General features: G+C 45.3%; 1 protein-coding gene across 1 annotated transcript in view; it reads right to left on the bottom strand.

Annotated features, from left to right (window-relative positions):
- The window catches only part of LOC311127194 (volume-regulated anion channel subunit LRRC8A-like), a 33,052-nt gene extending 20,835 nt beyond the window's left edge, over window positions 1-12,217 (bottom strand). The window contains exon 1 of the mRNA XM_084158983.1: window positions 12,090-12,217. The gene's annotated coding sequence lies outside the window, so the exon portion shown is untranslated. The remainder of the gene's footprint in view (window positions 1-12,089) is intronic.
- Window positions 12,218-27,847: the final 15,630 nt, after the last annotated feature.

Below are 27,847 nucleotides of genomic sequence, written 5' to 3'. Positions count from 1 at the left end.
TAGAACATTCCTTGGAAAATGAACCAGTCAGTTATACAAAGTTCTCTGCATTTGTACCGTTTCAGTGTTTCCCCTAGGATATTTTTAAAGCAGCGTTAGCGGGGGAGGGGCGTGGCCAATGGCACAGTTTTAGAGGCCCACATCTTGGCCACAGAGACAACATTTTGCTGTTTTAAAGCAAATTTCCTGCAAATATACACATTTTGCCATGGCTTATGCCCAATGTCCCCTCTAAGCTGCGCTGTTCTGTGAAGGGAGTAGTACACAGCGTTGTACGAGATCTTCAGTTTCTTGGCAATTTCTCGCATGGAATAGCCTTCATTTCTCAGAACAAGAATAGACTGACGAGTTTCAGAAGAAAGTTCTTTGTTTCTGGCCATTTTGAGCCTGTAATCGAACCCACAATTGCTGATGCTCCAGATACTCAACTATTCTCAAGAAGGCCAGTTGTATTGCTTCTTTAATCAGCACAACAGTTTTCAGCTGTGCTAACATATTTGCAAAAGGGTTTTCTAATGATCAATTAGCCTTTTAAAATGATAAACTTGGATTAGCAAACACAACGTGCCATTGGAACACAGGACTGATGGTTGCTGATAATGGGCCTCTGTAAGCCTATATAGATATTCCATTTAAAAAATCTGCCGTTTCCAGCTACAATAGCCATTTACAACATTAACAATGTCTACACTGTATTTCTGATCAATTTGATGTTATTTTAATGGACAACAAAATTGCTTTTCTTTCGACAACAAGGACATTTCTAAGTGATCCCAAACTTTTGAACGGTAGTGTGCCACTAGAGATCCTGGTTAGAATCCAGGCTCTGTCGTAGCCGGCCGCGACCGGGAGACCCATGGGTCGGCGCACAATTGGCCCAGCGTCGTCCAAGGTAGGGGAGGGAATGGCCGGCAGGGATGTAGCTCAGTTGGTAGAGCATGGCGTTTGCAACGCCAGGATTGTGGGTTCGATTCCCACGGGGGGGCCAGTATGAAAAAATATACATAAAATAATAATGTATGCACTAACTGTAAGTCGCTCTGGATAAGAGCGTCTGCTAAAATGTAAATGTAAAAAATGTATACACACACACAAAAATCAGTGGCTGCCACAATTTAGCAGCGGCATAAATGCATATAGGGGAAACACTGCGGTTTAACCCAGACAGGCTACTTAATGAAAACATCCCGTAAACTGAGAACATCCTGAAGCTTAGAGCGCCCACCCTCAGCAGAACAACCCTCGCAGTAACACTGACTATCTAATCAGCTGAAAGAGATTTCCCGTTTCCTCTTTGTATGCGTGAGGTCAGATGTGGTAGAGTGGGTGGTGTAGACTTTAGTTTAAAACTTCTTTAGATCTGGCTCGCCCTCTCTCCATGTGCCCCTCCCCATGGAATGTGGTTTACGGACGCTAACAGAGGCTCATCCAGTCCAAACCAGTATGCCAGGCAGGAGAGCCTGAGCCGTGTCGCCATCTTAAGTCTGCCTCTCTCTCTCTTTGGATCGCTGCCCTCTCATGCAGCAACTCCCAGTTTGTCAGAAGTCTAGTTAAAACAACAAAGACAGGTCTCGGTCTGTTTCTCTCTACTTTTATTATTTTCTCTTCTCCGAATCAAGTTGCCTAGAAAGTGACGTTTTCGTTTGCTCAGATTTCCAGTCGTATACTGCTAATGTGACTCAAACAGCCCGTTACACAGCCTTTCAGTTCACACAGTGCACGTACAGTAGCTGCAAAGGGAGCACTATCTGGCAGATCTGACACTGTAAGGGTCCTAAGGGAAGGTCACAATGATCACTATATGGCAGCTTGATAAATCATTTCCGTTTCCCCTGTGGGTCAGAGTGACCAAGATGTGTCCAGTCTGTTCAGGTTCAGACAGTATTAAACATATGGAGATCCACCCAACAACAGTACACCCAACATCCCTCCTCCCTGTCTTCCCCATCTGTCTGGTCCCCTGGCACACCTACTTAATTAAACTCCAAGAATGTCTGATAGAACTGCAACTGCATTATAACTTTACCATATCAGAGTGTTTCCCTGACAGTTGCCTGACCTGGAATTGGGTTAGTATTCAAGTTTAGGCAGGTACTGTAGAATTTTAACTAAGGTTATTCCCCAGGTGGATTGATCAAGGTAATCTGATCCTCTGGGCTGCAGCAAGCTGAAAGCAAACTAACAGAAGGGCCCTTGTGTAAAAATGGAGGTACAGGGGGATAAAACACGGGACACACTTTTCACGGCACTTTGATACAGTGATCCAACATGCATAAAAAGTATTTACAGGCAACAGAAATTATTAATCCAAAAATAGATTAGAAAACAATGATTTAATTAGATGTGACTCTGTAAAACTATTTTTTTTTTAAATCATGTTAGCCAGCTAACTAGCTAGCAAGAGTGGCAAGCTTAGCTACACTGCCAGTCAAAAGTTTGGACACACCTACTCATTCAAGGGTTTTTCTTTATCTGTACTATTTTTTACATTGTAGAATAGTGAAGACATCAAAACAATGAAATAACACATATGGAATCATGTAGTAAACAAAAAAAGTGTTAAACAAATCAAAATATATTTTATATTTGAGATTCTGTTGGCTGCATTTCCTTCACTCTGCGGTCCGACTCATCCCAAACCATCTCAATTGGGTTGAGGTCGGGGGATTGTGGAGGCCAGGTCATCTGATGCAGCACTCCATCACTCTCCTTCTTGGTCAAATAGCCCTTACACAGCCTGGAGGTGTGTTGGGTCATTGTCCTGTTGAAAAACAAATGATAGTCCCACTAAACCCAAACCAGATGGGATGGCGTATCGCTGCAGAATGCTGTGGTAGCCATGCTGGTTAAGTGTGTCTTGAATTCTAAATTAATCACAGACAGTGTCACCAGCAAAGCATCCCCACACCATAACACCTCCTCCTTCATGCTTTACAGTGGGAAATACACATGCGGAGATCATCCGTTCACCCACACCGCGTCTCACAAAGACACAGCGGTTGGAACAAAATCTCTCTAATTTGGACTCCAGACCAGAGGACAAATTTCCACCGGTCTAATGTCCATTGTTCGTGTTTCTTGGCACAAGCAGGTCTCTTCTTCTTATTGGTGTCCTTTAGTAGTGGTTTCTTTGCAGCAATTCGACCATGAAGGCCTGTTTCACACAGTCCACTCTGAACAGTTGATGTTGAGATGTGTCTGTTACTTGAACTCTGTGAAGCATGTATTTGGGCTACAATTTCTGAGGCTGGTAACTCTAATGAACTTATCCTCTGCAGCAGAGGTAACTCTGGGTCTTCCATTCCTGTGGCTGTCCTCAGTTTCATCATAGCGCTTTTTGATGGTTTTTGCGACTGCACTTGAAGAAACTTTCAAAGTTCTTGAAATGTTCCGTATTGACTGACCTTCATGTCTTAAAATAATGATGGACTGTCGTTTCTCTTTGCTTATCTGAGCTGTTCTTGCCATAATATGGACTTGGTCTTTTACCAAATAGGGCTGTTAATTGAAATACATTCCAGGTGACTACCTCATAAAGCTGGTTGAGAGAATGCCAAGAGTGTGCAAAGCTGTCATCAAGGCCAAGTAGGCTCCCAGTTAATCTGGCGGTTAATAAACGGGACGTGATAACTGTTGTGAGAATTTTACTTATGGTTAACCGAGATTAGCTCCTGGTTGACTCTCTCAGGCAGGATGAAAACGACTACATTGACCATGATCCTTTGCTAATTACGGACACTTTCACCATGATCCTTAGGAATTCTTTGGTGCCAGTCAGCCCCATTCAGCAATATGGAACACTTCAAATTCAAATACTTAATGCGCCATCAAGAGTTTTCTATAGGAATACGTGGATGACATCAGTGCTATCACTATCTACTGGTTTTAATGTCTATGGAAAAAAGTCACGACCAGGCTGATGGAAACAGGAAATGCAGGTACAATTTTATAAATGCAGAGAGACAATTTGTTCATTCGCCATGGTGGGATCTTTTTCTGTTAGTAAAATAAATTAACCGAAAAATGGAAGTGTAAACGCCTTTATGAGCAAATATTGATATAATAACATCATATTGAAGTAAACTTGGAGTCATGCAATGATATGTTGTGTGGTCCACTCCTCCCACTACGACTCGGGAAAGTATGCTATTTATTAGGCTACAGATGAAATAAATTCTGATAAACTTCACAGGGTGGTGAAAATGCACGGTGATGAGCTTGATGCTCCTTTCCAATAAAAAGAGAGGGTCTTATTCTGGTGACATGATGATTGGCTGCAGTTTGACCCCACATTTTTTACATTTACATTTTAGTCATTTAGCAGACGCTCTTATCCAGAGCGACTTACAGGAGCAATTAGGGTTAAGTGCCTTGCTCAAGGGCACATCGACAGATTTTTCACCTAGTCGGCTCGGGGATTAGAACCAGCGACCTTTCGGTTACTGGCACAACGCTCTTAACCACTAAACTAATCTCATCATGTAGGTAGCCTACCCACACTGTATCGAGCTGTTGGCTAGAGAGCACGTGCCAAGACCAGAGTGGGCACATTTGATATATAACACTTTTTGTAACAGTTTTTGTGACAAAACCATCAGTAGAGTTGAAAATGCGATGTAAACCTATTTAAATTGCATTTCTTATTCGGTACGTGGGAATTTAACCGCAAACTTTGTATGTGCACTACGTCATCACGCACAGCCTTTTATTCGCAATAAGTTCGTGTCGCGCCCTGACTCAGGGGACGCTTATATGTTGAGTCAGGGTGTGTATATACCTTGTTGTGCTTTTTCTATGTGTGGGATCTAGTACAGTGGGGGAAAAAAGTATTTAGTCAGCCACCAATTGTACAAGTTCTCCCACTTAAAATGAGAGAGGCCTGTAATTTTCATCATAGGTACACGTCAACTATGACAGACAAAATGAGGGGAAAAAATCCAGAAAATCACATTGTAGGATTTTTAATGAATTTATTTGCAAATTATGGTGGAAAATAAGTATTTGGTCAATAACAAAAGTTTCTCAATACTTTGTTATATACCCTTTGTTGGCAATGACACAGGTCAAATGTTTTCTGTAAGTCTTCACAAGGTTTTCACACACTGTTGCTGGTATTTTTGGCCCATTCCTCCATGCAGATCTCCTCTAGAGCAGTGATGTTCTGAGGCTGTTGCTGGGCAACACGGACTTTCAACTCCCTCCAAAGATTTTCTATGGGGTTGAGATCTGGAGACTGGCTAGGCCACTCCAGGACCTTGAAATGCTTCTTACGAAGCCACTCCTTCGTTGCCCGGGCGGTGTGTTTGGGATCATTGTCATGCTGAAAGACCCAGCCACGTTTCATCTTCAATGCCCTTGCTGATGGAAGGAGGTTTTCACTCAAAATCTCACGATACATGGTCCCATTCATTCTTTCCTTTACACGGATCAGTCGTCCTGGTCCCTTTGCAGAAAAACAGCCCCAAAGCATGATGTTTCCACCCCCATGCTTCACAGTAGGTATGGTGTTCTTTGGATGCAACTCAGCATTCTTTGTCCTCCAAACACGACGAGTTGAGTTTTTACCAAAAAGTTATATTTTGGTTTCATCTGACCATATGACATTCTCCCAATCCTCTTCTGGATCATCCAAATGCACTCTAGCAAACTTCAGACGGGCCTGGACATGTACTGGCTTAAGCAAGGGGACACGTCTGGCACTGCAGGATTTGAGTCCCTGGCGGCGTAGTGTGTTACTGATGGTAGGCTTTGTTACTTTGGTCCCAGCTCTCTGCAGGTCATTCACTAGGTCCCCCCGTGTGGTTCTGGGATTTTTGCTCACCGTTCTTGTGATCATTTTGACCCCACGGGGTGAGATCTTGCGTGGAGCCCCAGATCGAGGGAGATTATCAGTGGTCTTGTATGTCTTCCATTTCCTAATAATTGCTCCCACAGTTCATTTCTTCAAACCAAGCTGCTTACCTATTGCAGATTCAGTCTTCCCAACCTGGTGCAGGTCTACAATTTTGTTTCTGGTGTCCTTTGACAGCTCTTTGGTCTTGGCCATAGTGGAGTTTGGAGTGTGACTGTTTGAGGTTGTGGACAGGTGTCTTTTATACTGATAACAAGTTCAAACAGGTGCCATTAATACAGGTAACGAGTGGAGGACAGAGGAGCCTCTTAAAGAAGAAGTTACAGGTCTGTGAGAGCCAGAAATCGCTTGTTTGTAGGTGACCAAATACTTATTTTCCACCATAATTTGCAAATCAATTCATAAAAAATCCTACAATGTGATTTTCTGGATTTTCTTTCCTCAATTTGTCTGTCATAGTTGACGTGTACCTATGATGAAAATTACAGGCCTCTCTCATCTTTTTAAGTGGGAGAACTTGCACAATTGGTGGCTGACTAAATAGTTTTTCCCCCCACTTTATGTATAGTTCTATGTTGGCCGGTGTGGTTCCCAATCAGAGGCAGCTGTCGCTCGTTGTCTCTGATTGGGGACCATACTTAGGCAGCCTATTGGCACTGTCTAGTTGTGGGATCTTGTTCCTTGTAAGGTATGTTGTGTGTTCTACCTTGGACTTCACGTTTCGTTTCGGTTGTTGTTTTGTCGTTGTGTTTATAAGTTAATAAACATGTACGTATATCACGCTGCGCCTTGGTCTGACCCATCATTGAACGAACGTGACAGAAGATCCCACCAAACAAGGACCAAGCAGCGTGCCCAGGCGGAGCGAATAGCCATGTCACAGGTGGGCAATTTGTGGTCATGGGAAGAGATATTTGCGGGGAAAGGACAATGGGCTAAGGTAGATGCCCAGGCAGGAGAGGAGCAACGGCAACACGGAGGAGGCCGGTCGAGGAGGAAGCCCGAGAAGCAGCCCCAATAAAAAAAAATTGGGGGGGGGCACACAGGGTGGTTGGCGGACCCTAGTGTCAGAGCAGAGCTAACTCCCCGTACTCACGCGAGGAAGCGTATGACTGGGCAAGCTCCGTGTTATGCGGAGCTACGTACTGTGTCGCCAGTGCGCCGGCACAGTCCTGTACGTCCTGTGCTTGCACCACGCACGTGCCGTGCGAAGATGGGCATCCAGCCAGGACGGGGTGTGCCGGCTCAACGCTCCTGGTCTCCAGTACGCCTCCTCGGTCCCGCATATCCTGCGCCAGTTCTATGAACTGTATCGCCAGTGCGCGTGCACATCCCAGTGCGTCCTGTGCCAGGGCCCCGCACGTGTAGTGCGAAAGTGGGCAGCCAGCCAGGACGGGTTGTGCCAGCTCTCCGCTCCAGACCTCCAGTCCGCCTTCACAGTCCGGTCCGGCCCGTTCCTGCTCCTCGCACCAAGCCAGTGGTGCGCGTCGCCAGTCCGGCCCGGCCTGTACCTGCTCCTCGCACCAAGCTAGTGATGCGCGTCGCCAGTCTGGCCCGGCCTGTTCCTGCTCCTCGCACCAAGATAGTGGTGCGTGTGTCCAGTCCGGCACGTGCCCGTTCCACCGGTGCCTGGTCCGGTACCGTTTAGCGGCTCCACTCCGGAGCCAGAGCAGTCTGCTCCACCGGGGTCCAGTCCAGCTCCGGCCAGCGGTTCCACTCCGGAGCCAGAGCAGTCCGCTCCACCGGTGCCTGATCCAGCTCCGGTCAGCTGCGCCACTCCGGAGCCAGAGCAGTCCGCTCCACCGGGGTCCAGTCCAGCTCCGGTCAGCGGCTCCACTCCGGAGCCAGAGCAGTCCGCTCCACCGGTGCCTGATCCAGCTCCGGTCAGTGGCTCCACTCTGGACACTCTGGAGCCAGAGCAGTCCGCTCCACCGGTGCTTGATCCAGCTCCGGTCAGCTGCGCCACTCCGGAGCCAGAGCAGTCCGCTCCACCGGGGTCCAGTCCAGCTCCGGTCAGCAGCTCCACTCCGGAGCCAGAGCAGTCCACTCCACCGGTGCCCAGTCCAGCTCCGGTCAGCGGCTCCAGTCCAGACCATGACGTCAGCCCCTCTCCAGGTTCGGGGTCTCCCACACCAGGGTCCAGACAGGGCCTGGCGTATCGTGGGAGGAAGGAGAGGGGAATCAGCGCGCCGAGGTCCAGACCAGAGGCGCAACAGGGAGGCGGAGAGTGAGAGGTCGTCACACACCGAGCCGGATCCGCCTCCGAGGAGGAACAACCACCCGGCGGAATGCCCACCCGGCCCCTACCCTGTTATGTTTATGTTGTGCGGTCGGAGTCCGCACCTTTGGGGGGGGGGGGGGGGTACTGTCACGCCCTGACTCAGGGGACGCTTATATGTTGAGTCAGGGTGTGTATATTCCTTGTTGTGCTTTTTCTATGTGTGGGATCTAGTATGTATAGTTCTATGTTGGCCGGTGTGGTTCCCAATCAGAGGCAGCTGTCGCTCGTTGTCTCTGATTGGGGACCATACTTAGGCAGCCTATTGGCACTGTCTAGTTGTGGGATCTTGTTCCTTGTAAGGTATGTTGTTTGTTCTACCTTGGACTTCACGTTTTGGTTGTTGTTTTGTCGTGTGTTTAATAGTTAAAATAAACATGTACGTATATCACGCTGCGCCTTGGTCTGACCCGTCATTGAACGAACGTGACAGTCCGTTTGATGGAAACACATCTCTGGTTAGTCTGAACAGCCGCTAGTGGGCGCTTTTCTCCACTATCGTCTGGACTTAATGTGCTTAATGCACTCGTGTCCCCCGGCGACCTGTCCTTAACTAGATTTATTGACCCGTCGGTGAAAAAAAAAATCCACCACCATTTTCGGATTTTCAGACAACACCACTTCCGGATGTTGCACACTGCCTACGTCGGTTGTTTACCCCTGGCTGAACACCGTGGGCGACATCTACGTTGAAAAAATACAAGTTGGCCTCCCGAGTGCCGCAGCGGTCTAAGGCACTGCATCGCAGTGTTGCGGCGTCACTACAGCCTGTGTCATTACCGGCCGTGACCAGGAGCCCCATAGTGCGGCGCACAATTGGCCCAGCGTCGTCCGGGTTAGGGGAGGATTTGGCCGGGGGGGCTTTACTTGGCTCATCGTGCTCTAGCGACTCCTTGTGGCGGGCTGGGCGCCTGCAGGCTGACTTCGTTCATCAGTTGAACTGTGAAATCGGTGCGGCTGGCTTCTGGGTTAAGCGAGCAGGTGTTAAGAAGCGAGGTTTGGCGGGTCATGTTTCGGAGGACACATGACTTGACCTTCGCCTCTCCTGAGCCCGTTGGGGAGTTGCAGCGATGAGACAGGATCGTAATCACAAAATATATATACACAAGTTAAGACAATGTGACAATTCCATGCGGCGCATAAAACAATTAACATATTCATAGGCCCGGTGCCATTGCGGATTCTACAGGATTGCATTGAAAACGTGACCAGCAAGTAATAAAGTGGCTGTAGGTCATTTAAATTTTTTTTGTAAATGAATAGAATGACTAAAACAGGTATGCTATGTGTTTGTTGAGTGGTTCGCTGAAATTCACTATGATTGTGTTTATTTTCCACTTTGATGGTGAACTTTCTGTACTGCTAACATTCACTTTTTGTTATTCAGTCCGGCACTGGTCCAATGAATTTGTTTATTTTCGAACGCTTCTGCATGGAAATATTATGTTGTCTTAACCTTTTATCTTCAACCTAGGGCAACATCAGGAAGTACCAGCCTGTAGGTCCTCTGTGGTCCTCTGTAGCTCAGCTGGTAGAGCACGGCGCTTGTAACGCCAAGGTAGTGGGTTCGATCCCCGGGACCACCCATACACAAAAAAATGTATGCACGCATGACTGTAAGTCGCTTTGGATAAAAGCGTCTGCTAAATGGCATTCAAAAAAAAATATTATTATTAATTACCATTAGCCTCCCTAGCATGGTGGTGGAACGTTTTGTTTTAATAAGACAGTACACATATTTTCCAGTTTTTTTTCCACCGACGTGCCATTAAATCGAGTTAAGGAAGGAAACCGAAACCTTTGCAGCCCGAATGGAGGATATTTTATGTATGAACCGGTCGCCAGGGGACACAAGTGTATTACCGGCTGTGCAACTTAATGCAGGACGCCAGTGGCAAATTACAAACGACGTAAGGAATAATAGCACCATCTGGTGGCAGCAGGGCTAATCTCTGGTAGGAAAATACGCATAGTTATATGCCGATTTTAGAATATTTACATGAATACTAGCTAGTTTCTCACCCTGTGGCATATGGGCTATTTAGGTGAATGCTGATCTCGCCCCGTGATAAGCAGTACCAACTTTGTCAAAGGCAGGGGCACAAAATATTGTCCATGCCCAGCGTGCCTCTCCAGGGTGCTGTTGGAGAGAAGCACCACTGCGGTGCTCCACCAATGTTCCGTCAAAAAAATGATCCAACATTAATCATGTAGCCTATAGCCCAGGGGTTCTCAAAGTGGGGTCTGCGGACCAGGTACTGCAGGGGGTCTGCAGCCAGATCTCAAAATTAAAAATTAAAAATTTGTAAATGAATATTACTAACAACAGATTAAACCAATTTGGGCCAAGGGATCTGTGGAATAAGTTTAGAGGGTGTAATACAATACAATATTATTAAACTACAATGTATGTTCTTAACCATGGGAAATATGGGCCTGGGAGGCTCACAGGGATATTGGTATCCACAGTACTACACCAGTTATACATTTTAACTCAATACTTCCTGTATTCACCCATTTTTTTTTAATAGTTTAAAATATATATATAATGCACTGTAATTTAAAGTAACTGTCCAGTGAAAATCTCACTTAAAAGTTAATATTCTGTTAACTAATACCCAAATAATGTTGTTGACTCATCCTATACTTAGTGGCCAAATCATTTAAAAAAAACATTACAAAAACAACAAAAAATACTCTAACTTGAATCTCAAACAGACAGTTTTAAAAAATGCTTGTAATTTCCTCATTGAGGAGGATGAGCTGGCCAATCAGCCATCTACTCGTGTGAATATTTTGAATGACCGGTACACTCACACCATTCTGTTGTTGGGGTACACCCACACCATTCCAAAACAGAAAATATGATTTTTATCATATATATTGCAATCTTTTGGAAGGAAAACTATTTCACTCATATTATTATAGGTCATATTTCATAGAAAACTGGAAACACTGGACAGTTGCTTTAAAACTGCAAAAATCTCTCTGCCTCATGGCAAAATGTGTAGAATTGCAGGAAATTAGCTTGAAAACTGCAACATGTTATCTCCAATGCCAAGAAGCGGGCTTTTAAAATGTTCTTCCCAGGGCCCTAGAGACTTTGTCTTCCTGCCATGCACTCCCTGTATGCTATCTTTTTTTTTTTTTTTCTCTCACTCGAGTTGTGTTGATTATGAGGATGATGAATTCTCCATCAAAAAAGGGGTCCCCGGCCCTAAAAAGTTTGAAAACCCCTACTAGCCTACTGTAGAAACAGTGGCGTTTTCTGCAGCCTACAGGCTGGATAATTACATTTAATGACAATATCATGTGATACACATTTTTCATCATGCACGTTTCTCCGATCAAATAGCCTAACCTAAATGGCGCCCAATCAAATAAAAAATGCGCTTCGTTGTGAATATGACATGTTACCAAACAATATAGGCCTATCCTAAAAACAGGACAGGTCAAAGAAAAATGTACAATATATGGAATGGAAAAATCTGGATCCTCAACCGCTAAACTGTCCAGGAATTTCGCACCGTGGGCTAAATTATCATGATAATCAGTGATTTCAGGTTTGTAGACCTATTTATCCATTTTTGACGAACTGTATCATAGTGAAAAATAAGACTTATGCATTTCTCGCAGTGTAAAGACATTGAATTCATGGATTCTCAGGATAAATCCTGATAAAGTTGGGTAGTTGATATTAAGACCCAAAATGATTAGTCACAGAAATCAGGACTAATAAAGCCAATGCAACTAGGCCTACTACATGGATGGGCATTCATTAAATTCCATTGCGGACAGCACGGTAGGATACACTATTGTAGTTTTGCGGGGGAGGGCGGCACATTTTTTTTTCTCGCCTAGGGCGGCAGAAACGATGTATATACACAAGAGTCGACATTGCTCTATGAACATGCTGCGATATAGACTGTGGTAATGTAGCATTTTAAAGTCCGTACTCACCTAATTTGTTACAATAACTGTCTTTCTCCTCTTCCGCACATATGTGATACATTTCTTAATGTTTCACAGAATGGAAATATTCAGGTTCACACACCATTTGCAGCAACAGAAAAGAATCGGGAGGCGCAGTTGTCTCCACCCAGGAAGTTGGATCACAATAACATGGTACCAGAGGGTTTCCACTGGGCGCGTTTGAGTGGTAAGTTAAGTCTAAAGCAACAGACTGTAGACTAAAGTCGAGGAGTGAAGTCAGGGGAGGTGTATCTGCAACTGCCGGATATTAATGTGGTTTTCCAACAGCAAGCCTCAGATTAACATGGCAGTGTTGCCATTGTTTATAAAAGTTTTTCTTTATAATGTCGAAATAAACATGTCTCCAACCCCCATATCACACCCTCACAAACTGAAATCATATGTGTGTACATTACACAATCATTTAGTGAGAGAGAGAGCTGCAGATATCAGATTGGAGAATGGCGCCGGAGGGGATGGCTGCCGTTTTATGGACTCTTAACCAACCATGCAAATTTTTCGCATTGTTTGTAACATATTTTGTACATAATGTTGCTGCTACTGTCTCTTATGACCGAAAAGAGCTTCTGGACATCAGAACAGCGATTACTCACCTTGAACTGGACTAAGAATTTTTCTTTAATGAGTCGGATGAGAGGGATTTGCTCCAGACACCCGACAGGGCCCTCATCCCTGTCATTCGCAGTAGAAAGAAAAGGAGATATCGCGGAAGGAGATCAGGGTGCCTGGTAAGGAGCCGGCAATGAGTGGCTAATCTGCCTTTGCCATCGATACTATTGGCCAACGTACAATCGCTTGATAATAAAGTGGACGAACTACAAGCACGTATATCCTACCAACGGGACATTAAAAACTGTAATATCTTATGCTTCACCGAGTCGTGGCTGAACGACGACATGAATAACATACAGCTGGCGGGTTATACACTGTATTGGCAGGATAGAACAGCAGCCTCTGGTAAGACAAGGGGTGGCAGTCTATGTATATTTGTAAACAACAGCTGGTGCACGATATCTAAGGAAGTCTCAAGGTTTTGCTCGCCTGAGGTAGAGTATCTCATGATAAGCTGTAGACCACACTATCTACCAAGAGAGTTTTCATCTATATTTTTCGTAGCTGTCTATTTACCACCACAAACCGATGCTGGCGCTAAGACCGCACTCGATGAGCTGTATACGGCCATAAGCAAACAGGAAAATGCTCATCCAGAGGCGGCGCTCCTAGTGGCCATGGACATTAATGCAGGGAAACTTAAATCAGTTTTACCTAATTTCTACCAGCATGTTAAATGTGCAACCAGAGGGGAAAAAAATACTCTAGACCATCTTTACTCCACACACAGAGATGCGTACAAAGCTCTCCCTCGCCCTCCATTTGGCAAATCCGACCATAACCCTATCCTACTGATTCCTGCTTACAAGCAAAAACTAAAGCAGGAAGCACCAGTGACTCGGTCAATAAAGAAGTGGTCAGATGACGCAGATGCTAACCTACAGGACTGTTTTGCTAGCACAGACTGGAATAGGTTCCGGGATTCTTCCGATGGCATTGAGGAGTACACCACATCTGTCACTGGCTTCATCAATAAGTGCATCGATGACATCATCCCCTCAGTGACCGTACGTACATACCCCAACCAGAAGCCATGGATTACAGGCAACATCTGCACTGAGTTAAAAGGTAGAGCTGCCACTTTCAAGGAGCGGGACTCTAACCCGGACGCTTATAAGAAATCCTGCTTTGCCCTCCGATGAACCATCAAACAGGCAAAGCATCAATACAAGACTGAGATTGAATTGTACTACATCGGCTCCGACGCTCGTCGGATGTGGCAGGGCTTGCAAACTATTACAGACTACAAAGGGAAGCACAGCCGCGAGCTGCCCAGCGACACGAGCCTACCAGACAAGCTAAATTACTTCTATGATCGCTTCGAGGCAAGCAACACTGAAGCATGCATGAGAGCATCAGCTGTTCCGGACAACTGTGTGATCACGCTCTCCGTAGCCGATGTGCGTAAGACCTTTAAACAGGTCAACATTCACAAGGCCACCGGGCCAGACAGATTACCAGGACGTGTACTCCGAGCATGCGCTGACCAACTGGCAAGTGTCTTCACTGACATTTTCAACCTCTCCCTGTCTGTGTCTGTAATCAACATGTTTCAAGCAGACCACCATAGTCCCTGTGCCCAAGAACACAAAGGTAACCTGCCTAAATGACTACTGACCCGTAGCACTCACGTCTGTAGCCATGAGGTGCTTTGAAAGGCTTGTCATGGCTCACATCAACACCTTTATCCCAGAAACCCTAGACCCACTCCAATTTGCATACCACCCCAACAGATCCACAGATGATGCAATCTCTATTGCACTCCACACTGCCCTTTCACACCTGGACAAAAGGAACACCTATGTGAGAATGCTATTCATTGACTACAGCTCAGCGTTCAACACCATAGTGCCCTCAAAGCTCATCACTAAGCTAAGGACCCTGGGACTAAACACCTCCCTCTGCAACTGGATCCTGGACTTCTTGACGGGCCACCCCCAGGTGGTAAGGGTAGGTAACCCCTCAGGGGTGCATGCTCAATCCCCTCCTGTACTCCCTGTTCACTCATGACTGCATGGCCAGGCACGACTCCAACACCATCATTAAGTTTGCCGATGACACAACAGTGGTAGGCTTGATCACCGACAATGATGAGACAGCCTATAGGGAGGAGATCAGAGACCTGGCCGTGTGGTGCCAGGACAACAACCTCTCCCTCAACGTGATCAAGACAAAGGAGATGATTGTGGACTACAGGAAAAAGAAGAGGACTGAGAACGCCCCCATTCTCATCGACGGGTCTGTAGTGGAGTAGGTTGAGAGCTTCAAGTTCCTTGGTGTCCACATCACCAACAAACTAACATGGTCCAAGCACACCAAGACAGTCGTGAAGAGGGCACAACAAAACCTATTCCCCCTAAGGAGACTGAAAAGATTTGACATGGGTCCTCAGATCCTCAAAAGGTTCTACAGCTGCACCATCGAGAGCATCCTGACTGGTTGCATCACTGCCTGGTATGGCAACTCTGACCGCAAGGCACTACAGAGTGTAGTGCGTACGGCCCAGTACATCACTGGGGCCAAGCTTCCTGCCATCCAGGACCTCTATACCAGGCAGTGTCAGAGGAAGGCCCTAAAAATGGTCAAAGACTCCAGCCACCCTAGTCATAGACTGTTCTCTCTGCTACCGCACGGCAAGCGGTACCAGAGCACCAAGTCTAGGTCCAAGAGGCTTCTAAATAGCTTATACCCCCAAGCCATAAGACTCGAACATCTAATCAAATGGCTACCCAGACTATTTGCATTGCCCCCCCCCCCCCCCCCCCCCCCCCTCTTTTACGCTGCTGCTACTCTCTGTTTATTATCTATGCATAGTCATACTTTAATAACTCTATCTACATGTACATATTACCTCAATTACCTCGACTAACCGGTGCCCCCGCACATTGACTCGGTACCGGTACCCCCTGTATATAGCCTCGCTATTGTTATTTTACTGCTGCTCTTTAATTATTTGTTTGAAACATGTTGGTATTACAGACTCAATCAGGGACGGGTTGAAAATGTCAGTGAAGACACATGCCAGTTGGTCAGCGCATGCTCGGAGTACACGTCCTGGTAATCCATCTGGCCCGGTGGTCTTGTGAATGTTGACCTGTTTAAAGGTCTTACTGACATCGGCTACGGAGAGCGTGATCACACAGTTGTCCGGAACAGCTGATGCTCTCATGCATGCTTCAGTGTTGCTTGCCTCGAAGCGACCATAGAAGTAATTTAGCTCGTCTGGTAGGCTCGTGTCACTGGGCAGCTCACGGCTGTGCTTCCCTTTGTAGTCTGTAATAGTTTGCAAGCCCTGCCACATCCGACGAGCGTCGGAGCCGATGTAGTACGATTCAATCTCAGTCTTGTATTGATGCTTTGCCTGTTTGATGGTTCATCGGAGGGCAAAGCAGGATTTCTTATAAGCGTCCGGGTTAGAGTCCCGCTCCTTGAAAGCTGTAGCTCTACCCTTTAGCTCAGTGCAGATGTTCCCTGTAATCCATGGCTTCTGGTTGGGGTATGTACGTACAGTCACTGTGGGGACGACGTCATCGATGCACTTATTGATGAAGCCAGTGACTGATGTGGCGTACTCCTCAATGCCATCGGAAGAATCCCGGAACATGTTCCAGTCTGTGCTAGCAAAACAGTCCTGTAGGTTAGCATCTGGGTCATCTGACCACTTCTTTATTGATGAGTCACTGGTGCCTCCTGCTTTAGTTTTTACTTGTAAGCATGAATCAGGACGATAGAGTTATGGTCAGATTTGCCAAATGGAGGGCGAGGGAGAGCTTTGTACGCATCTCTGTGTGTGGAGTAAAGGTGGTCTAGAGTATTTTTTTCCTCTGGTTGCACATTTAACATGCTGGTAGAAATGAGGTAAAACGGATTTAAGTTTCCTTGCATTAAAGTCCCTGGCCACTAGGAGCGCCACCTCTGGATGACCGTTTTCCTGTTTGCTTATGGCCGTATACAGCTCATTGAGTGTGGTCTTAGTGCCAGCATCGGTTTGTGGTGGTAAATAGACAGCTACGAAAAATATAGATGAAAACTCTCTTGGTAAATAGTGTGGTATAAAGCTTATCATGAGATACTCTACCTCAGGCGAGCAAAACCTTGAGACTTCCTTAATATTAGATTTCGTGCACCAGCTGTTGTTTGCAAATATACACAGACCGCCACCCCTTGTCTTACCAGAGGCAGCTGTTCTATCTTGCCGATGCAGCGTATATCCTACCAGCTGTATGTTATGCATGTCGTCGTTCAGCCATAACTCGGTGGATTCTTCAAGTCAGCTCAAAACAAAAGTGACGTAATTAAGCACGTGGAATAATGAATAGGATTCTGTGTTTTCACATGCAAAAGTGATCGCTTTTGATAAAAACGCTTTATCTGCTTTCCCAATGAAAACTAGTTTGAAAATTCAAATATATATTTTATGGAAAAGAGATGTTGAATGTTTCTGGACAATGCACCATGCTGCCTTGTTGACAACATGAGCGAGCATCGCAGATTACTGTTAGATTTGAGAAGGGCGCTCCTCCCCCACTGCGTTTGCCCGTTCATGTCAGGGGCCATAGACAGGTGCCTTACGGCTCAGCATAATCGAATCTGCTCATTGGTTGACAATAGAGCCTCCCACAATGCAGGTGATGGCTGCAGGATTTAGTTGGTGAAGAGCCACTGCAGAAATGTGCAGTCGACTGCAGTCACTTACTTCATGACCTTTGATCACATGGTTTTGTGTATTTCATGCAGTCATCATGTAGGCATAAGTCAGACAATTTTTATCCCCATAATGCAATACACTTTGGAAGGCGGTGACAAACGATGGTCACCGACTTGACAATAGTGATCTGCTCGAACGCGCTCATTCACATGATCCCTGAAAAGCTGTAATAATGAAGCAATTAATTCACTAGAAGGAAAATGCATTGATTGAAGTTATTGATGATGCCAATTATTCATGATAATCAGGCTGAGCAAGCTCATGTGCTTATTATCTGATTTCTATATAACCAAGTATCTGAACTCAATGATGATTTCATCCACCAAGTTGAGTGGAGACTAGAGTATTTGGAGTGAACCTCCTCTGTGCAGTCAATACTTAAAACATTTAAATGTTTAAACCTTACCATTGACCTACCTACAGTGGGGAAAAAAATATTTAGTCAGCCACCAATTGTGCAAGTTCTCCCACTTAAAAAGATGAGAGAGGCCTGTAATTTTCATCATAGGTACACGTCAACTATGACAGACAAAATGAGGAAAAAAAATCCACAAAATCACATTGTAGGATTTTTAATGAATTTATTAGCAAATTATGGTGGAAAATAAGTATTTGGCCACCTACAAACAAGCAAGATTTCTGGCTCTCACAGACCTGTAACTTCTTCTTTAAGAGGCTCCTCTGTCCTCCACTCGTTACCTGTATTAATGGCACCTGTTTGAACTTGTTATCAGTATAAAAGACACCTGTCCACAACCTCAAACAGTCACACTCCAAACTCCACTATGGCCAAGACCAAAGAGCTGTCAAAGGACACCAGAAACAAAATTGTAGACCTGCACCAGGCTGGGAAGACTGAATCTGCAATAGGTAAGCAGCTTGGTTTGAAGAAATCAACTGTGGGAGCAATTATTAGGAAATGGAAGACATACAAGACCACTGATAATCTCCCTCGATCTGGGGCTCCACGCAAGATCTCACCCTGTGGGGTCAAAATGATCACAAGAACGGTGAGCAAAAATCCCAGAACCACACGGGGGGACCTAGTGAATGACCTGCAGACAGCTGGGACCAAAGTAACAAAGCCTACCATTAGTAACACACTACGCCGCCAGGGACTCAAATCCTGCAGTGTCAGACGTGTCCCCCTGCTTAAGCCAGTACATGTCCAGGCCCGTCTGAAGTTTGCTAGAGTGCATTTGGATGATCCAGAAGAGGATTGGGAGAATGCCATATGGTCAGATGAATCCAAAATAGAACTTTTTGGTAAAAACTCAACTCGTCGTGTTTGGAGGACAAATAATGCTGAGTTGCATCCAAAGAACACCATACCTACTGTGAAGCATGGGGGTGGAAACATCATGCTTTGGGGCTGTTTTTCTGCAAAGGGACCAGGACGACTGATCCGTGTAAAGGAAATAATTAATGGGGCCATGTATCGTGAGATTTTGAGTGAAAACCTCCTTCCATCAGCAAGGGCATTGAAGATGAAACGTGGCTGGGTCTTTCAGCATGACAATGATCCCAAACACACCGCCCGGGCAACGAAGGAGTGGCTTCGTAAGAAGCATTTCAAGGTCCTGGAGTGGCCTAGCCAGTCTCCAGATCTCAACCCCATAGAAAATCTTTGGAGGGAGTTGAAAGTCCGTGTTGCCCAGCGACAGCCCCAAAACATCACTGCTCTAGAGGAGATCTGCATGGAGGAATGGGCCAAAATACCAGCAACAGTGTGTGAAAACCTTGTGAAGACTTACAGAAAACGTTTGACCTGTGTCATTGCCAACAAAGGGTATATAACAAAGTATTGAGAAACTTTTGTTATTGACCAAATACTTATTTTCCACCATAATTTGCAAATAAATTCATTAAAAATCCTACAATGTGATTTTCTGGAATTTTTTTTCTCATTTTGTCTGTCATAGTTGACGTGTACATATGATGAAAATTACAGGCCTCTCTCATCTTTTTAAGTGGGAGAACTTGCACAATTGGTGGCTGACTAAATACTTTTTTTCCCCACTGTATTTTTCTCCTCTGTTGTTGCATGCCTTTCTTCGTTTGCTGAAATCCATGCTTTACACAATCAAATACAACCAACTTTTCCCCTCATAGCTGTTGCCAGGGGCGTCATGCACATTATTTTAGAGGGGGCACGAAGTACATGCGGATGAAGGGGTGGGGGGGGGGGTTCTATTTCCTGCAATCTGAAAACATGAGGTGATGGCAGTGAATGAATGGCACGACAATGGGCCTCAGGATCTCATCACGGTAACTCTGTGCATTCAAATTGCCATCAATAAGATGCAATTGTGTTTGTTGTCCGTACCTTATGCCTGCCCATACCATAACCCCCCTGCCACCATGGGGCACTCTGTTCACAACGTTGACATCAGAAAACCGCTCGCCCATACGATGCCATACACGCTGTCTGCCATCTGCCCTGTACAGTTGAAACCTGGATGCCAGTGGCCATTCTCCAGCATGCCATTGGTCATCAAAGGTGAGCATTTGCCCACTGAAGTCGGTTACGACGCCAAACTGCAGTCAGGTCAAGTCCCTGGTGAGGACGACGAGTACGCAGATGAGCTTCCCTGAGACTGTTTCTGACAGTTTATGCAGAAATTCTTTGGTTGTGCAAACCCTCATTTTCATCAGCTGTCTGGGTGGCTGGTTACATGTGGCCTGCGGTTGTGAGGCCGGTTGGGCGTACTGCCAAATTCTCTAAAATGACGGGAAATTAACATTCAGTTCTCTGGCAAAAGATCTTGTGGACATTCCTGCAGTTAGCATGCCAATTGCATGCTCCCTCAAAACATGAGACATCTGTGGCATTGTGTTGTGTGACAAAACTGTACATTTTAGAGTGGCCTTTTATTGTCCCCAGCAGAAGGTGCACCTGTGTAATGATCATGCTGTTTAATCAGCTTCTTGATATGCCACACCTGCCAAGTGGATGGATTATCTTGGCAAAAGAGAAACGCTCACTAACAGGGATATAAACAAATTTGTGCACAAAATCTGAGAGAAATAAGCTTTTTGTGCATATGGAACATTTCGAGGATCTTTTATTTCAGCTCATGAAACATGGGACTAACCCTTTACATGTTGCATTTATATTTTTGCAGGGGCGCAACTTTGGTTTTAGAAGTGGGGGGTCCTCTCATTTTTGGGGGCATCTAAAGCTTATTTCCTGCATTTCTACACAATCTAATATGACCCATGGCCCTTCTAGCTGTCTCTATTTAGAACAACAAAAAGTAAGAAAAAATGCCCACAGTCATCAAGCTACATTTACATTTACATTTTAGTCATTTAGCAGACACTCTTATCCAGAGCGACTTACAGTTAGTGAATACATTTATTTATTTATTTTTCATACTGGCCCCCCGTGGAAATCGAACCCACAACCCTGGCGTTGCAAACGCCATGCTCTATCAACTGAGCTACATCCCTGCCGGCCATTCCCTCCCCTACCCTGGACGACGCTGGGCCAATTGTGCGCCGCCCATGAGTCTCCCGGTCGCGGCCGGCTGCGACAGAGCCTGGATTCGAACCAGGATCTCTAGTGGCACAGCTAGCACTGCGATGCAGTGCCTTAGACCACTGCGCCACTCAGGAGAGTGGCGCAGGTAAGAGATCGCTATTAAATATGTTTAAGTGATTGATAAGTCTGAACTAGATCTATGATAATTCAATAATCAATATTGTGTTGCAACTTTAACCAATAGCCTAACAAATGAACAACTCTTAAAATTAAAGTACAAAGACAACTTTTGATTGTCTTTATTAAGACACCCTCTATATCAAATTTCAGCCAGACCGCCCAGCCAGCCCGAGCCCCTGTACGCCCGACCCCCACCAGTCTAGTCAATAACTCAACTCTCTCCCCAACAATTCCTTCCCATCTTTTTATTTTTTATGTCTCAAGGGAAAGTTTTGGAAAACAAAAATTTAAAAAAACATACACCTACACATTAACGCACAGAAACAGTACATCCTCCATATAATTCATATCATATGCCTAATAGTACTGTAGAGGTATTTGTACTTGCACACAATATAGCTGGGTCACCCCTTCCTGACCCTAGGGGTCCACGGCCCTGCAGCGCCCCAACCCAACACACCCCACGCAGCTTTAGGATCTTAGTAAAACATTCATTATTGGTTTCAGGTGTGTTAGGCAAAGGCCAGAGTGACAACCAAAAGCACGGCAGACCCCCAGGGCCAGGTCTGAGCAGCCCAGCAGCTAGGGATTGCCTAAATAGGTATCTCCCATCACGTGGGCATGTTTTCATTACAGAGTCCTTTTGTCGTACAGTATTCCATATAAGGCATCCAGACCTTATGAAAGTTGCATAGTATACCCTTAATCTTGTAATAAATCAAATCTAGTGATACATAACTTGAAATTGTGGGATAACCAACCTTCCAATTAATGGCAATGCATTTCTTAGCCGCTATAATTGCTAGGTTACACAGTTTCTTCTGATAAGTCTCCAGTATCAACATTTCCAAGCAAACAAAAACAGGGAGTAGGGAGAATCTGTAGACATGCTGAGATAAAATAACATATTCTTTGCCAGAATTCAGCCAGCCTTCACAAGACCATAACATATGCAAATACAGTGCATTCGGAAAGTTACAGCCTTATTCTAAAATTGATTAAATATTTTTTTCCCCCTCAATCTACACACAATACCCCATAATGACAAAGCAAAAACAGAATTTTAGACATTTTTGCAAATGTATAAAATAAAAAAAACGGAAATATAAAGTTTACATAAGTATTCAGACCCTTTACTCAGTACTTTGTTGAAGCACCTTTGGCAGCAATTACAGCCTCTAGTCTTCTTGGGAATGACGCTACAAGCTTGCCACACCTGTATTTGGGGAGTTTCTCCCATTCTTCTGTGCAGATCCTCTCAAGCTCTGTCAGGTTGGATTGGGAGCGTCGCTGCACAGCTATTTTCAAGTCTTTCCAGAGATGTTAGATCGGGTTCAAGCCGGGCTCTGGCTGGGCCACTCAAGGACATTGAGACTTGTCCCGAAGCCACTCCTGCATTGTCTTGGCTGTGTGCTTAGGGTCGTTGTCATGTTGGAAGGTGAACCTTCGCCTCAGTCTGAGGTCCTGAGCGCTCTGGAGCAGGTTTTCATCAAGTATCTCTCTGTACTTTGCTCCGTTCATCTTTCCATCGATCCTGACTTGTCTCCAAGTCCCTGTCGCTGAAAAACATCCCCACAGCATGATGCTGCCACCACAATGCTCTACCATAAAGGCCTGATTGGTGAAGTGCTGCAGAGATGGTTGTCCTTCTGGAAGGTTCTCCCATCTCCACAGAGGACCTCTGGAGCTCTGTCAGAGTGACCATCGGGTTCTTGGTCACCTCCCTGACCAAGGCCCTTCTCCCCCGATTGCGCAGTTTGGCCGGGCGGCCAGCTCTAGGAAGAGTCTTGGTGGTTCCAAACTTCAAGACTTCCATTTAAGAATGATGGAGGCCACTGTGTTCTTGGAGACCTTCAATGCTGCAGAAATGTTTTGGAACCCTTCCCCAGATCTGTGCCTCGACACAATCCTGTCTCGGAGCTCTACGGACAATTCCTTTGACCTCATGCTTGGTTGTTTCTCTGACATGCACTGTCAACTGTGGGACCTTATATAGAAAGGTGTGTGCCTTTCCAAATCATGTCAAATCAATTGAATTTACCACAGGTGGACTCCAATCAAGTTGTAGAAACATCTCAAGGATGATCAATGGAAACAGGATGCACCTGAGCTCAATTTCGAGTCTCATAGCGAAGGGTCTGAATACTTATGTAAAGAGGGTATTATTATTATTATAATTTATTTTTTTGCAAATATGTCTAAACCTGTTTTTGTTTTGTCATTATGAGGTATTGTGTGTAGATTGTTGAGGATTTGTTTTCTTTAATCCATTTTTGAATAAGGCTGTAACGTAACAAAATGTTGAAAAAGTCAAGGGGTCTGAATACCAGTATCAAAAAATGTATGCACTCACTAACAGTAAGTCGCTCTGGATAAGAGTGTCTGCTAAATGATTAAAGTGTAAAATGTAATACTTTCCAAAGTTACTGTATGTCCCCTTTTGTGTTTTACACCTCCATCAGAATAATTCAATTTCTGAGTGCATGATATTCAGTTTCACTGGCATATAGTACGTTCTATGGATGGTTTTAAACTGCAGTAATTTATGTCTGAGATTATATGAATATGACTGGGCATTCTAACATACAGTGGGGAGAAAAAGTATTTGATACACTGCCGATTTTGCAGGTTTTCCTACTTACAAAGCATGTAGAGGTCTGTCATTTTTATCATAGGTACACTTCAACTGTGAGAGACTGAATCTAATACAAAAATCCAGAAAATCACATTGTATGATTTTTAAGTAATTAATTTGCATTTTATTGCATGACATAAGTATTTGATACATCAGAAAAGCAGAACTTAATATTAGGTACAGAAACCTTTGTTTGCAATTACAGAGATCATACGTTTCCTGTAGGTCTTGACCAGGTTTGCACACACTGCAGCAGGGATTTTGGCCCACTCCTCCATACCGACCTTCTCCAGATCCTTCAGGTTTCGGGGCTGTCGCTGGGTAATACGGACTTTCAGCTCCCTCCAAAGATTTTCTATTGGGTTCAGGTCTGGAGACTGGCTAGGCCACTCCAGGACCTTGAGATGCTTCTTACGGAGCCACTGCTTAGTGGCCCTGGCTGTGTGTTTCGGGTCGTTGTCATGCTGGAAGACCCAGCCACGACCCATCTTCAATGCTCTTACTGAGGGAAGGAGGTTGTTGGCCAAGATCTCTCGATACATGGCCCCATCCATCCTCTCCTCAATACGGTGCAGTCGTCCTGTCCCCTTTGCAGAAAAGCATCCCCAAAGAATGACGTTTCCACCTCCATGCTTCACGGTTGGGATGGTGTTCTTGGGGTTGTACTCATCCTTCTTCTTCCTCCAAACACGGCGAGTGGAGTTTAGACCAAAAAGCTCTATTTTTGTCTCATCAGACCACATGACCTTCTCCCATTCCTCCTCTGGATCATCCAGATGGTCATTGGCAAACTTCAGACGGGCCTGGACATGCGCTGGCTTGAGCAGGGGGACCTTGCGTGCGCTGCAGGATTTTAATCCATGACGGCGTAGTGTGTTACTAATGGTTTTCTTTGAGACTGTGGTCCCAGCTCTCTTCAGGTCATTGACCAGGTCCTGCCGTGTAGTTCTGGGCTGATCCCTCACCTTCCTCATGATCATTGATGCCCCACGAGGTGAGATCTTGCATGGAGCCTCAGACCGAGGTGATTGACCGTCATCTTGAACTTCTTCCATTTTCTAATAATTGCGCCAACAGTTGTTGCCTTCTCACCAAGCTGCTTGTCTATTGTCCTGTAGCCCATCCCAGCCTTGTGCTATCTACAATTTTATCCCTGATGTCCTTACACAGCTCTCTGGTCTTGGTCAATGTGGAGAGGTTGGAGTCTGTTTGATTGAGTGTGTGGACAGGTGTCTTTTATACAGATAACGAGTTCAAACAGGTGCAGTTAATACAGGTAATGAGTGGAGAACAGGAGGGCTTCTTAAAGAAAAACTAACAGGTCTGTGAGAGACGGAATTCTTACAGGTTGGTAGGTGATCAAATACTTATGTCATGCAATAAAATGCAAATTAATTACTTCAAAATCATACAATGTGATTTTCTGGATTTTTGTTTTAGATTCCGTCTTTCACAGTTGAAGTGTACCTATGATAAAAATTACAGACCTCTACATGCTTTGTAAGTAGGAAAACCTGCAAAATCGGCAGTGTATCAAATACTTGTTCTCCCCACTGTATCTGTATCCATTCATCATCAATAGTGTCTCCCAGGTCTTCCTCACATTTTTGTTTTACATGTTTTGTGCCATCGGGAAAAGGCTCTATCAACCCTACAGTTTGGAAATCAACTTTAGAGGTTTGTCAGACTGCCTTAAAATAGTTTCAATCATTGAAGCTTTTTGCTTGTCCAGTGTTTACTGCACAGAGAGAATAAAGTGTTGTATCTGGAAAAGTTCACCTCTGCACCGTCAGACTGGTCTTCCCTGGCTGCCTGAGCCTGATGAGACCCCTGTCACCATCTGATCCTGCTCAGATGAGGCATGACAAAGAATTACCTTGGTGTACATTTATACATTATATTGTCCAAGAATAGAAATGGTTCAATAATTGAAATGACCATTATTCCCAGATCCCAGACTGCACCCAACAACTCAAGATGGAACTTTGTATCCATTCACTGAGTGTTATAATATACTGCAAAATTCCCCTGAGCTCCGTAGACTGGTCTTCCCTGGCTGTCTGACCCTGCAGGGACCCCTGTCACCACCTGATCCATCTGACATGATGAGCATAGTGTTGTGTACTGACTGTGCACCATGACAGTGAAGCATGTGGAGTTGTTTATTCCATGTCAGTGTGAAAAGTAGGAAATTAGCTAGGGAAACGGACAGATCAATAATGTTACATTGCTATACTGACTAATAAAAACTCACATTGTGCTGAAAAATGTCAGAATATCGGTTTTCAATCATTTGGCCGCTGGTTTCATCATTTGATTCAGGTCTAGCGTGATTGAGACAAAACTAATAGCTAAAGTTAGTGAGCTAGCTAGCTAACATTAGCCAACTTTTAGCTAGCTGTAGCTAATGGTACATCATCAAATTTAATTATGTTGAAACGGGACAAAACAAAGGCTACAAAACATTACCATCCACACTACAGCTATTAGATACTGCTACCTGACAGATAGCTAGATGATGAGAGCTGTAGGCTGTCTCATCATTGTTGGTAATCAAGCCTACTACTGTTATGTCGTCTGCAGTCATGGGTGAACAGGGAGTACAGGAGGGGGCTGATTACACACCCTTGTGGGGCACCAGTGTTGAGGATCAGCGAAGTGGAGGTGTTGTTTCCTACCTTCACCACCTTGGGGCGGCCCGTCAGGAAGTCCAGGACCCAGTTGCACAGGACGGGGTTTAGACCCAGGGCCTCAAGCTTAATGATGAGCTTGGAGGGTACTATGGTGTTGAATGCTGAGCTATAGTCAATGAACAGCATTCTTACATAGGTATTCCTCTTGTCCAGATGGGATAGGGCAGTGTGCTGTGTGATGGCGATTGCATCGTCTGTGGACCTATTGGGGTGGTAAGCAAATTGAAGTGGGTCTAGGGTGACAGGTAAGGTGGAGGTGATATGATCCTTGACTAGTCTGTCAAAGCACTTCATGATGACAGAAGTGAGTGCTACGGGGCGATAGTCATTTACTTCAGTTACCTTTGCTTTCTTGGGTACAGGGACAATGGTGTCCATCTTGAAGCATGTGGGGACAGCAGACTGGGATAGGGAGAGATTGAATATGTCCGTAAACACACCAGCCAGCTGGTCTGCGTATGCTCTGATGATGCGGCTAGGGATGCCATCTGGGTCGGCAGCCTTGCAAGGGTTAACACGCTTAAACGTCTTACTCACATCGGCCACGGAAAAGGAGAGCCCACAGTCCTTGGTAGCGGGCCGCGTCGGTGGCACTGTATTATCCTCAAAGCGGGCGAAGGTGTTTAGCTTGTCCGGAAGCAAGCCGTCGGTGTCTGCGACGTGGCTGGTTTTCCTATTGTAGTCCGTGATTGTTTGTAGACCCTGCCACATACGTCTCGTGTCTGAGCCGTTGAATTGCAACTCCACTTTGTCCCTATACTGACGTTTTGCCTGTTTGATTGCCTTGCGGAGGGAATAACTACACTGTTTGTATTCTACCATATTCCCAGTCATCTTGACATGGATAAATGCGGTGGTTCGCGCTTTCAGTTTTGCGCGAATGCTGCCATCTATCCACGGTTTCTGGTTAGGGTAGGTTTTAATAGTCACAGTGGGTACAACATCTCCTATACACTTCCTGATAAACTCAGTCACCGTATCAGTATATACAGTGGGGAGAACAAGTATTTGATACACTGCCGATTTTGCAGGTTTTCCTACTTACAAAGCATGTAGAAGTCTGTCATTTTTATCATAGGTACACTTCAACCTCTCCACAATGGCCAAGACCAGAGAGCTGTGTAAGGACATCAGGGATAAAATTGTAGACCTGCACAAGGCTGGGATGGGCTACAGGACAATAGGCAAGCAACTTGGTGAGAAGGCAACAACTGTTGGCGCAATTATTAGAAAATGGAAGAAGTTCAAGATGACGGTCAATCACTCTCGGTCTGGGGCTCCATGCAAGATCTCACCTCGTGGGGCATCAATGATCATGAGGAAGGTGAGGGATCAGCCCAGAACTACACGGCAGGACCTGGTCAATGACCTGAAGAGAGCTGGGACCACAGTCTCAAAGAAAACCATTAGTAA

The sequence above is a fragment of the Coregonus lavaretus genome, assembly GCF_964263955.1.
Source record: "Coregonus lavaretus genome assembly, chromosome: 4".
NCBI classification, from domain to species: Eukaryota; Metazoa; Chordata; class Actinopteri; order Salmoniformes; family Salmonidae; genus Coregonus; species Coregonus lavaretus.
This window is presented reverse-complemented; position numbering and strand designations above follow the sequence as displayed.